Genomic DNA, 13,805 nt, shown 5'->3' with positions numbered 1-13,805 from the left:
ACATTCTGTCAATTTTCCAGCAACTATCTCAAGCTAAACTCACCTAATTCACTGTCACAATTTTTTAAGTTTAGTGAAGAATTAAGCTCCTCATTGAACATCATAAGCAAAAATATACTCATCACAGTCTAACAATCTTTGGCATTTATGTATGTTATGACAAAATGAACAAAAATACTAAAATGAACATACTTAACTAAATATCTAATGCACACAACACACCCCTAAACTTCAGGGATTCATTGTCCTCAATGTATGAACAAAGAAGAATAATAAATGCAAAAACATATATATATAAATATATATATAGAGAGAGAGAGAGAATGATATGACAAAAATAATGAATGCATGATGGAATGAAAAGAGAAACAAATGACATAAAAAATTAAATGCTTGGAGTGAAAAAAATTTTACTTTAATTGGAGCAAGAGGATTTGTGCGCAACATGCTTGTAACGCATCTTCTGTTTCAATGAATGGATTGGCACATCATCCTCTGCATCATCAAATTTGGTAAGGTCATCAATAATCCTGTTGATCTCACGATCTTTCTCTATCATTTGTTTAGTTGATGGAGGTGGGACAGCTGCAATGTCATCCGCAGGTGGTGCTAAAGTTGGTTTAGCTGCTTCTTCTCTTTCATTATCAGATACAATACCAACTGATTAAGTCTTGTCATCCTCCGCAGGTTCCTGTGCTTCTTATCCTTCAGTCACAGGGTGTGTAGGTACAGGTTTTTCTCACCGGCCTATGCATCACCTTCCTCTTCATCTACATTTGAGTGCAATTCACTAGGGAAGCTAGGAATTGCAGGCATAGGCCTAGTGATATTCTTTTGCAGGGACCTCTTTATTACAGCGTCTCTCCTTTCCACATAAGCGCAGAAGATGGCCATTTGTTCCTGTGCCCGTGCCAAGTCTGTAGCAATCGTCAATTCCTAGGTCTTAATTGTAAATAATATAATATTAACAAATAACCAACCAAAATAACATTTAATAAATATAAAATTTATACGAACTTACCTCAACCATAACGATTGTATCAACAAAAGTCGAGAATTAATCTGAGACTTTTGTTTTTCCTCGATTCAAGTCCGGTTGATTCTTTTATTGATCTAAATAATAATTTAACTCAATTAAATATTTCAATTAACTACAATTATCCTATTCAAACCTATAATACATATTAACGTGAAATTACAAAATTACCTCTAATATTTTAACTTTTATCGTTTAGCCCCTAAATCTAAATCTTATAATTTAACCAACAAAAGAAAATATCATAATACCCAAACATTCTTAAGGTTCCAAACAGCCCCTAACTTTCTCTAATTCACAACATTAACCATGACTTTTACTATTCTCACCACTAAGTCCTTAAACTTTAAATTCATCAAAAATTACTTAACAAAACATGTTTAGCTAACAATTAAACTTAATAATCTATCAAACAAATTCAAAAATATTATTAAATCATTCATGGAAAAACCTTAAAATTTTTATAACTTTACAATTCAATCCCCGAGCTAAGTAAGTTAAGCTAAAACAAGTTCAAAAACATAAAAATCATTAAAAACGGGGTTCAAAAACCTCACAATGCACCAAAGGAAACTTGGCTGAATTTTCTCAAGCTCAACAATGGTGATTTTCAACAAACACAAGAAAATGGAAATAGATGATAGCATTATTTTACTGGTACATCCTTTTATTTATTGTTTTACTGCTTTACCTTTTAATTAACACTTATAAAATAATCAACCCATGTCCATAATTGTCCACCACCAATATAAATGGCATAATTACATTATAGATCTACCAACTTTTGTACATTTTTCAATTTAGTCCTTTTTTTACCTAATTAACCATTTAAACTTGAAAATTTCTTAGCGAAAATTTAATAAAACTCTAATGTAACCCTATAAACAATAAATAAACATTAACATGTTTACTTAGTCGTCAGAATTGTGGTCCCAAATCCAATATTTCCGACACTACTGAAAACGGTTGTTACATAAATACCTTATATTGGTGGCATGAAAAAGATACCCTTGAATGGAATTAAATACAATTGTTTTCGTTCGTTTCATCCAATGTCTCTAGCTTTTTAGCTTACTACCAATTTCTTTCTTTTTCTTTCTTTTGGTTCAATTGCTTTATAAGTCATTTCTTCTTTTCACTTATCACCATTATACTTAAATCCACTTTTAAACCCCAATTAAGTATGATTAATTTCATGCTCAACTAAACCTCATTTAGCCTTAGGCCAGTTATCATTCCTATAAAAAATCATGAGATATGAACTCGCGCTAAAATCTTTCAACATGGTATTCATTATCTCTCCGAAATAAGGGATACTTGCAATAGTCCCTTAAAGTTAATCCAATTTAATTCAAAACGCATGCATTGGGTTGGAATTGTTTGGCGTACCGTTGGGAAAACGAGACAGTCATCTGTCGAGTTCGAATTCCCGTAAATAAATTGGCGTGTTCAATTGGAAAAAGCTAGTTGGATTCCGTCAAGAGAGATAATGATCAGATTTAAATGACCCACGCGATTGAGACTGCTGATTCTTGTTGGACTTTTCTAAATCGCAAGGTTGCCAAGATCCTAAATCGCGAACGCGTGTTACGTGGTTAGATAATTGGTAAGGGTTGGTTTACAAGTTGTACCGAAACCAACTATACAAGAAAGAGTTGACGGTTGGGGTGTCCTTGATCGCTATAACCAACTTATCGTTAAGAAAAAGGAAATCTATTTTCAAGGATTGGTTCGAGTTCGGAGCGTACTGAGGCTAAAGCTAAACATTAACACACTGATTTACTGACTTAATTTAAATTACTTAATTTTATTTTTGCAAATATCATTCTATTATTATTCATTTTATTTTATACTTATTTTTCTTTATCAACTAAACTCCCCCTTATTTATTTTACAGCTCTGTACGTACAGGTCGTGGGCATGACAGCTGCCTAGACTTAGGAATTTGGTCACGTAAACAGAAAAATTAGGAATCTCAGTCTCTGTGGGTGGACCCTACTACTCTGCACTACTATTTAATTCAATTAGAGCATAGAAAATTATATTTGATAGTTTCGACGCCCATCAAAAATCGTCTTAGCCTTTATTCATTTGTTAAAAACTTTTTTCATTAAGCTTTTAGGGATTTTCCTTTTTTTCTCTTTTCTTTCTTGTGTTTGTTATATGAGTTTATTTATTATGTTTTTTGGTGAAAAATATTTTTTGTTACTTTAAAGTTTAAAGTTGGTAAACTTTAACTTTTAATTTTAATCGTTAAAGTTTTTATAATTTTATAAAATATAAGAATTGATAATTTTATATTTTTTAACATATATTCCTGCACCAGTTGATGCACAATGTTTTAGTCAATACAAATGAAATGGGTGGAATAAACAAATGCAATTGATACAAGCTAAGATATTCACTAGTACAAAAAAAAAAAGAGTTGATTGTTCCATTTTTTTTAATGTGCTTAGGACGACCGAAACCGAAACTAACTACATTAGTTCAAAAAGTCCTTAAACTTTTTTGAAAAAATCAATTAGACCTTTTTTTTTTGCATCCAGTTGCACTCTTAACTAAGGAAACTACACTCAAGTAATCAATTTGGCCGTTAACTTTAACAATTTACTATTAATTATAACGATTATCCTTTTTGTGTTTTGTTTTTATCACATAGTATGTCATAGTTGTGCCACATGGCATTTATGGTTTTTTTTACTTTAAATTCTTTAAAATTAATTAAAATATAAATATATTAAAGAATTTTAAAATTGTAAAAATAATATTAAAATGTATAAAAATATAAAAAATTATTAAGAAATGTTTTTAAATCTAAAAGATATTAGAAATAATATATAAAAATATCTTACCTAAAGCGGGTCCTTTCCAGCAGTTGGGCTAATTTCGTAAAAGGCAAATGTGTGAGACTTGAAGAACAGATGAGATCTTATTTAAAAAGAATCAGACCATTTGGTACAGTGTCTAGATCATTGTGTTTGAAATAGATGTCAAATCTTTTGTTACAGCAGTTGAATAACTATTTTTTATAATTTTATAATTCTTTTTGTTTTTTAAATTTTTTAATAATTCATTTACTTTAAACGAAATAGATTAAATTAATCGAATAAAAAATTAATGATTTAATTAGTTCAATCATTAATCCAGTTTGTTAACAAATATTTTTGATATATTCGCATATTGTGCTGCATACAATAATTTCATCATTGTTGGAAAAATTAAAAAAGAAGAAAAATCAAAACCAGTAGCTTTCCTAGTCTCGTGCCCGGTTTTTTTTTTTTTTTTAAATAACAACAGCTGGATTTTATTGAAAATAACAAGGGAGTACAAACCAAATAAAGTCTTAAAGCCCAATAAATAACCTAAACTAAATCCAACAAACAATATGCTGGCCAGCTATTAATCAGAGATGCTTCCATCTCCATCTGTCTCCTGCCCAATTTTTAGATTCCCTATTTGTTGTAAATAATAATTGTTATATTTTTTACATTTGTAATAACTTTTATAATTTTTTATAACTTTCGACACAATCATAATATATCACATAAAAAAAACACCATTGATTACCATTAACTATCAAAGGGGCTACTTAAATGTATTTTCTCAAGAGAAGAACTGATTTTTTTAGAAAAAAAGTTTTGAGACTGAATTTATTATGGTGAAGAATGGAATTTTATTGTGGATGTGAATTGTGCAACATGGAAGAATTACCTGGAAAATGATGATGATGAGACGGTCAATGGTGGAGTGAAAAATGGAAAAGCTTAGAAAAAAAAAAAAAGAAAATTTCAGCCATGCACATGTATCAATAATAAGTGTTATGATGAATGGATACTGTGGTCAATTTCGATGCCTTTTTATAATTGCTAGGAATGTAGTTTCTTTCTTTATAAATCAATTTTTGGTTTTTCTACACTCCAAATTTTGTCAAGAGAAGCCTTTTTTTTTTCTTTGTAGGAAAATGACAAGTATCGAAACAATTGGAAAAATAGGCTACTATTCATGGTTTTGCTGGAGATATTTCCAATGGTGGTGGAAATGATCATGCTGGCAGAGTGTCAATAAAGGTAATGAATGTGATGGGGCATGTCATTCAGAGCAAAGGACCGAGGCTTGCTGAGGCAGATGAACAAGTTAATTGACCCACAAAAACAAATTAACTTCTCATGGAGGATCTAAGTGTTTTATCTAAGGCCGAATGATGGTTGTACCCGTCATAGAAACAAATCCATTGTAACTCATGTTTTGATCTATATATATCCCCTTACTGCCATTGAAGGGGAAATGAAGATGTTGATTGGTTAAATTTCTTTGTTGTTTTTTTGCAATCAATAATACTTGTGCCGGCAAAGAAAAAGGATGCAATCTTTAAAGTGTGGAAATGCAAGTGTTTTTGTTAATTGGGAACACTTGGAATCCTTTGATTTCACAATAATAGGGCAGGGTGACCATTTTCGCACACCACTCGGAATTGTCATCATCCTTTTACATTGTTGTTTTGGAGTGTAGAAATCAAGGGTGCGCTGAAAAGAATGCCAGGAGTCCCACAAGCGGTGCATTGATGTACGTTGTGGGCTCCGACTCTTGAAAATAAGGCCTTGAATCTGGAAAAGCATCCGACACGTTAGGCCCACCAACCACTGCTCCCAGCAATAAATTGGGGTTTGGGTTCGGACTTACGTAATAGCGAGACCCCGCTTTACAGCCGATGCGAGCCGGGTGGGCCGCCACCGATGGCAGTGAGCTTCCCCTGTGATGAATCCTCTGAGGAAAGCGTGAACCGTACCCAACCATGTAGGACATCCCTAGTGGATTATCTCCCAGAATGTAGTTCACCTATATTTTCCACAATGAACTACAATTATTAATTCTGCGGTCCATCTTTTTTTTTTCTATTTAGATAAGAAAATGACCCCAAAATCACGTGGGGGTGTGGTCTTTTAATGATCATGCAATATCAAACATTCCTAGATCAGACATAGTTACATATTCACCATAAAGACAAAATCTAGCCGTTCATTTTGTCTGATTTAGGATATGGTCCCCTGATTTTTAATGGTGATGTCTATAGCTAAATAACTTCACTTTATCGAGATATAACAACAAACAAACAAAGGGTGGTGAAAAAGGATAAAATTGTTACCTGGCGTTTAGCCAACTGTTTGAGAAGGGCAGGGGAGGCTGATCTTTCACCACATGGCACCGCCTTGTTAGCGTGGCTTAGATAATTAGAATAGGCCAGAAGTAGGAAAGACAGTGACGTTACATGCTGCATGTTACTCCCTCCTGCTTTGAAGATCAGCCCACCTTTTTTTTTTTCCATCAAGAGAAGAAAAGGGTTAGTTTCTTAATTACCAGAAAACCACATGGATTCTGCAAAAAAAGCACTTAATTACAAATACAGTTCATCCAGCCTTGTACCACATGTGACAAACCTAATCATTTGCTTTCCTTATTCTTATTTATAATAGGGTTACTTTTGTCCTTTTTCTCCAGAGATCCTGTGTTTTACGAAAGGAAGGTGAAAGTAAGCATTTTTACCAGGAGAGTATTGAACTTGAGGATGAGAAATCCCAGGCAATACAGAGCAAATAAAACCATCAGCATTTGCTTGAATGACTGGAAATAGTCAGCTCTTCCCATCAGCACTTCCTGCACACAGACAATACTAATTAACAACTATGTATCAGCTTCAATGTATGATATACTGAATCCCCTGATATATTACTGCAAAACCCGTAAATCCTAAAGTTATGCACAAAATATTAAATGCATGAATAGAAAGAAATCATGTACATGTTATCGGAATACTTTTTAAGAGTGAGAGGTCGTTAACGAAGGAGTCGTCATCAACTTTCAAGAAAAAGTTAAATGTGAAAGATAATGGGGTTAGCATGGTAGGGAACCGTTGCCCCAGACTTTAGGCACATGCATGTAGCAGTAGCTCGCAGAATGGGGACCCACGAGAAAACAGATCTCTAAACTAAGATGCTTAGACTTTGATGCCACCTCCAGTTGAGCACAAAATTCGGTTTATGATTGAGGAAACAAGACACCAACCTTGAATCCAGTCCATCAAAGCACAGTTTTAGCCTCTTTTGGCTCCAAATACTTGGTTCTTTAATTATTTTAATATTTAAAGAGAATGTCCAGATTGGGTTGTCAATGCACAAATTATGCTTCACATGGAAAGCCAAATTCTATGCTTAGATACATTTTATCATATACCCTTTTTTCCATGTCACATAATTATTGAGTCATTCCCCCATCTTATCTATTTTATATGTTAGAAATTGGTAGTAGCATTTATTTTATACAAAAAAGAGAATATCGCAATCTAACTTCTCCTTGGTTTAAAACCTGACCAAATGAAATCTAACTTTATTTTTTTTTCTAGTGACCTGGATTGATAATAAGTCCAAAACTTCACAGCTTGCAAACTGTTTTCAGTTGCTCTAAAAGAAATCTTAAAAAAGAAGAAGGGGGGTTTGAAAATGGGGAAGAAAACTCCTCCACAAGATGTGAGGTCTGTTGCGGAAGCGACGATAATATTAATAACAATATTATCAGAAATATTTAGATAATTATTATGCCAACAATTATACTAAGAAAATTCCCAGTTAAATTGGAGGGGTCACAATGGTCCCGCTTAAAACCCAACAACTAGACAGAACTCACTTAGATATTTATAGCAATAATAACTAAATAAATATAACCAACATAAAGCTATTAAATAAAAGCAAACAAATAAGAAATAAAATACCAGAGTTTTAACGAGGTTCGGCCAATTTAGCTTACGTCCTCGGACACTACCAAATTAATATTTCCTCTAGAAATATTACAAAGGAGAAGATTTTGGGATGATACAACCAAAGGGGGAGGGGTTCTATATATAACAAACCAAACCCCCTCCCTTTCTATCTTTTCCTAATGTGGGATATTGCCAATATTCAACAAATCTCCACCTTGGCGATATTCCACATCTTCGAACATCTTCTCATAACACTAACTTCAATAGTGTCTTCAAATTTGCAACCAATCGCCTTCTTCCCTTTTGGTAGTTGTGCCAGCTTCCACGTATTGTTTTTCTCTAGAGATTGCATTTCCTCTTCCATTGCACCTAACCATCTATTATTCTCTAAACTCTGAATGGCTTTGGTGTAAGTGGATGGAATATTATCAACAACTGGAAGTGCATAAGCTACCATGTCAGTGAAACGAGCTGGTTTCTGAATTTCTCGTCTCTGCCTTCTGACTGCAATTGGCTCTGATTGCTGTTGAGGTTCTTGGGTAGAAACCTCTTCCTCATCTGACTCTGCATCTGCCAATGAAGAATCACTAGTGGTACCTTCTGCTGGAATTACCACACTCTGCTCAAACTCCACCTGCTGCGGAGTACACTCCACCTGCTGCGAAGTACTACTCACTCCTTCTGGATTTACCTTATTCAACATGGCAGATTCATGAAAGGTAACATCCCTACTGATTATCGTCTTCTTTGCCTCTAGACACCACAAACGATATCCCTTAACACCAGCATTGAAGCCCATGAATAGAGCCTTCTTTGCTCTTGGATCTAACTTTGATTCTTTCACATGATAATATGCAATAGAACCAAAAATGCGCAAGGTGTCATAATCAGTAGCAGGTTTTCCATACCATTTCTCCAAAGGAGTCTTGCCATTTATAGCAGATGATGGCAAATGATTGATGAGATGTTGAGCGTACGTCACAGCCTCAGTCCAAAACTTTCTATCTAATCCAGCATTAGATAACATACATCGAACTTTCTCCACAAGCGTTCGATTCATACGCTCTGCCACCCCATTCTGTTGCGGTGTTCCACCTACGGTGAAGTGCCTTACTATGCCACAATCTTGGCATATCTTCAGGAAAGGATCGCTTTTATATTCTCCACCGTTGTCTGATCGGAGAACCTTAATCTTCCTTCCTGTCTGATTTTCAACTTTAGTTTTCCACTTAAGGAAAACTTCAAGCACCTCATCTTTGTTCTTCATAGGAAACACCCAAACTCGTCTAGAAAAATCATCAATAAAGGTGACAAAATAACGTCTTCCTCCAGGTGATGGAGTCTTGGACGGTCCCCATACATCAGAATGCACATAATCCAGAATACCTTTAGTATTGTGAATCCCAGTGCCAAATTTCACCCTTCGTTGTTTTCCCAGAACACAATGCTCGCAAAATTCAAGTTTGCAAGTCTTTGTACCTTTCAATAATCCTTGCTTGGCTAGAGTTTGCAAGGATTTTTCACCAGCATGGCCCAAACGCATATGCCACAGCTGTGTTGCCTCAGCGTCCTTCTTGGTACTCGTAATTGCTGCTGCTGTTGTCCCGACCACTGTACTACCTTGGTAGTAATACAGATTGTTCTTTCTTATGCCTTTCAACATCACCAATGCTCCTGAAGTTGCTTTAAGAACTCCATCTCGTATTGTCACAACTAGGCCTTTAGATTCTAACGACCCCAAAGAGATGAGATTCTTCTTCAACTTTGGGACATATCGTACATCCCGCAAAATTCTAGTAGATCCATCATGACTCCTCAGTTTAATTGAACCTATCCCGGCTATTTTACATGTGTTATCATTACCCATGTAAACAACCCCTTCATCTAGTTTTTGAAATTCAAAGAACCATTCCCGAATGGGACACATATGATAGGAACAACCAGAATCCATGATCCACTCATCTGCATATAATGTTGAAGATGTCATACTAAGAGAAAAGTCTGACTCTGCTTCACTATTGCATTCTGCAACATTTGCATCTTGCGGAGTCTTCCCTTTTTTCTTCAATTTTGGACAATCTTTCTTCCAATGTCCTTTTTCTTTGCAAAAAGAACATTCATCTTTGGCAACAGCTCGACCTTTGGACTTTCTTCTCTTCCCCTTAGACTGACTTTGCTGACGACCTCTTGTTACCAATGCTTCCACTGCTGCTTCACCTGAACCTTTCAACTTATCCTTTCGGCGTAGTTCATAGCTATACAATGCAGCAGTTACTTCATTGAAAGTTACTTCCGATTTTCCATGAAGTAGAGTAGTTTCAAGGTACTCAAACTCCTCAGGAAGCGATCCCAACAACATTAACGCCAAGTCTTCGTCTTCAAAAGTCACATCCAAATTCAACAAATCAGCCACCAGCTGATTAAAATTGGTAATGTGCTCGTTCATCGTGGTACCAGGAACATAATTGAAACGAAACAGTCTTTTCTTCATATGCAACTTATTTTGACTGTTCTTCTTCAAGAATTTCTCCTCCAATGCTTTCCACAATTTACTTGCAGAAGTCTCTTTACTGAATGTATACTTCTGCTCTCTGGAAAGACATGATCGAATTGTACCACATGCCAATCGGTTGATGGTCTTCCATTCTTTATCATCAACCCCTTCTGGTTTTTCTTCCTCAATGGCAATATCTAGACCCTGTTGAAAGAGGGCATCTAGAAGCTCACTTTGCCACATGCCAAAATGACCTGTTCCATCAAAAATTTCCACTACAAATCTCGTATTTGCAGTTCCAATCCTCGGCAAAATGTACGAAGTGGAAGTTGTTGATATGGATGGTTTTTCTTCTGTCATTTTTGCCATAGCTTCTACTTAATAGCCACCAAATGCAGAATACCCACAAGCTTTAGGAAATGTTTCTGATGTGTAAGATCAGACTAAGCTGCAAACACAGAGCATACTACAAAACCTTGGCTCTGATACCAATTGTTGCGGAAGCGACGATAATATTAATAACAATATTATCAGAAATATTTAGATAATTATTATGCCAACAATTATACTAAGAAAATTCCCAGTTAAATTGGAGGGGTCACAATGGTCCCGCTTAAAACCCAACAACTAGACAGAACTCACTTAGATATTTATAGCAATAATAACTAAATAAATATAACCAACATAAAGCTATTAAATAAAAGCAAACAAATAAGAAATAAAATACCAGAGTTTTAACGAGGTTCGGCCAATTTAGCTTACGTCCTCGGACACTACCAAATTAATATTTCCTCTAGAAATATTACAAAGGAGAAGATTTTGGGATGATACAACCAAAGGGGGAGGGGTTCTATATATAACAAACCAAACCCCCTCCCTTTCTATCTTTTCCTAATGTGGGATATTGCCAATATTCAACAAGGTCCACCAAGAAATATGATCAAAGTTATTCCCCAACCACGTGACACCGAGCCACATTTTCTATCAATTTTTTTCTTGCAAGTGAGAAAAACATCCCACATTCCCCAACAAAAAAACACAAGACAAGGAGAATAAAACACTGCAAGTAAATAAATCGATAGGCACACAAAAGAAAACAAACTCAATCCTAAATAATAATAAAAACATTCGTATCATTATAATCATTGAACCAAAACATATATAACCCAGGGATTAATTAAGAGCTTGGGTTTTTTTATTTGTTTAATTTATAGTTTTACCTTGGAAATGAGGACATTAATCCCAGCATGCTTGTTATCCCATCCAAACTCATTAATGGTATCTCCGGCTCTCAAGACCACCTCGTTTTTAACTATATATTCTCTGTATGCGCGCTTCCTTGAGGCCTTGTGCAACCAAGCCGCTGCCCAAAGCAATTCGTCCTACAAATATATTTTACCTTATCAGCCAGTCAAAGTGATAATCAAACGGTTCATATTATGTGTGAAAAAGAACTATCTCACCTGGTAGCCATTCACGTCGCAGTAAAAAGGGCAGACTGCAGCGTGCAGGCTGCTGCTGTAGGCACCCCGGTGCTTGTCAGCAAAGTTGAACACCTATAGTAAAATTCCATTTTACCATAAACCACGATAAAATCTATATTTTATTCTTTTGTAATCAAATTAAAAATGCCACCTAATTTCTCTACTGAAATATTACCATAACAACAACTAAAATTCATTATTACACTCACCATTCGAAATTGAGCAATTGACTAGAAGCATTCTTGACCCGTGACTCGGGTACATTTTCTTTTTCTTTTTTATTGCGACAAGGTTAGAAATAAAAAATGAACTTCAATATTTTAGTGTCGAATCTTCTAAAGTAAACATTTTTAGTAAAAATAATAAAAATATATAATTACTAGGGCGAGTGACAGCGACGTACCCTAACGGCTCGATTGAGGAGCAACCTCGAGTAAGCAGAGTCACGTGACCTAAACACAATGGAAGCAGCAGCCAATGCAGCGGCGGTTTCACCTGCCACATCAGAACCAGGGTGCGCATTGTCGATTTTGTACACCGTGCGAAGCGTGTCCATGTCCTCCGGCCTTTCCCAACAGCTATGATCCGAGTACGCATCTCCAACTTGTACATACACCACTCCAGGCTTTGCCGTTGCTTTCAACAGATAATCCGTCGACCACTTCACCGCTTTAACGGCGTTCTTTAACTCCGGTCCCATGTTCCTCCCAAAATCTATGATACTCCAAGCTAATAGAGTCGTGGTAAACGCCATTGGGAACCCAAACTTTATGTTATCTCCGGCGTCGTAGTAACCTCCCGTTAAGTCCACCTGAAAAACAAAATACACATCAAAAGGCATGAAAGATTTAACAGGACTTCCTAGTGTCGTAAAAAAGTAAAATGTAGGATGTGGGAGAAGAGTAGATACGCCAGCAGTGGAGCCGTCGCGCAATGCGGAGTCGCGGCGCCATTTGACGCGTTGGTCGGGTGGGAGTTTTCCGGATCTTTGGCCTTCGAAAAAGAGAATGCTCTTGCGGAGAGCGTCGTGGTAGTCATGGACGGCTATGATTGGAGTCGGTAATAGGAGTAAAGCAAGTGAGGCGGCGAGAAGTGCAGGGAAAATCCCCGGAAATGAGAACGATTTTGGCGCCATATTTTCCTTTGGGGAGGGGGTGGCTGGGCTAGCTTAGTTGGTTGCTCCTCGTAATGCTTAACTGATACTGCAAACCAAAGGTAAGGCCAACGTGGTATTTTATACTAAAAAAAGTGGCATCGGATTCCAGAGAGTGCACCATTAGGGATATGCCACGTGGAGAGACATGACTGCCAAAGTTGGGATTCCAGTGCTTGACCAAGTTTATTGCGGGTTGAGGTGATTCGGGTCCGGTAAAGCCCATGAGTTGGGCGGTGAAAATGTGAGGGAATAATGGAGGGCACATGTGGACACCACCGCCTTATTAATGATTGACACGTGGAAATAGGTAAGAGATTTGTGGAGATGGTGCAGCGAGTGAAATAGGGGAGATGTTTTTGCTGACGAATTGGGCATGTGACTTTCAGTTGGGTAGCGGCAGAGAGAGGAAAGGTGGGGGAGATAACAGAAAATAAACCAGAGAGTTGTTTTAATGTAGAGGTGAGTATCAAAGTTAAAACACTCACTTATTATAGGTGGCGATGATGTTGCATTAAGATATTGTGCAAACTATAAGCCAGTCAACTAGTGTGACATAGACCGTTCCGTTCAAACAAACGTGTGATTAAACTGGTAGCTAATATCTGACATAGACCTCTAAACTTGACAGCAAAAAGTAAAATCCTGGCATTTATTTGCTAGCGAGTGTATTAAGTCCTGTAGAAGGGTTATGAAATGTCCCTATAAGCAACTAAATAAATTTCAAAAAACATTGGCTGTGACTAATTTTAATTTCATAATTGCGTAAAGGCGAGCAAAAGCATTCAAAAAGTAAGAAAAGCAAACAAAGAAACCTGAAAACGCATTGTCCGCGATTGGAAATGTTCATCCCCAAGCCCCAAAGTTTAAAAACTAGAATACAACTT

At 36.2% G+C, this 13,805-nt stretch overlaps 1 pseudogene; it reads right to left on the bottom strand.

Annotated features, from left to right (window-relative positions):
* Positions 1-5,410: 5,410 nt before the first annotated feature.
* On the bottom strand, positions 5,411-12,979 carry LOC107903727 (endoglucanase 8-like; annotated as a pseudogene).
* Between the last annotated feature and the right edge of the window lie 826 nt (positions 12,980-13,805).

The sequence above is a fragment of the Gossypium hirsutum genome, chromosome A01, assembly GCF_007990345.1.
Source record: "Gossypium hirsutum isolate 1008001.06 chromosome A01, Gossypium_hirsutum_v2.1, whole genome shotgun sequence".
NCBI lineage: Eukaryota > Viridiplantae > Streptophyta > Magnoliopsida > Malvales > Malvaceae > Gossypium > Gossypium hirsutum.
The sequence above is the reverse complement of the archived record's forward strand: the minus strand, read 5'-3'. Positions and strand labels throughout refer to the sequence as shown.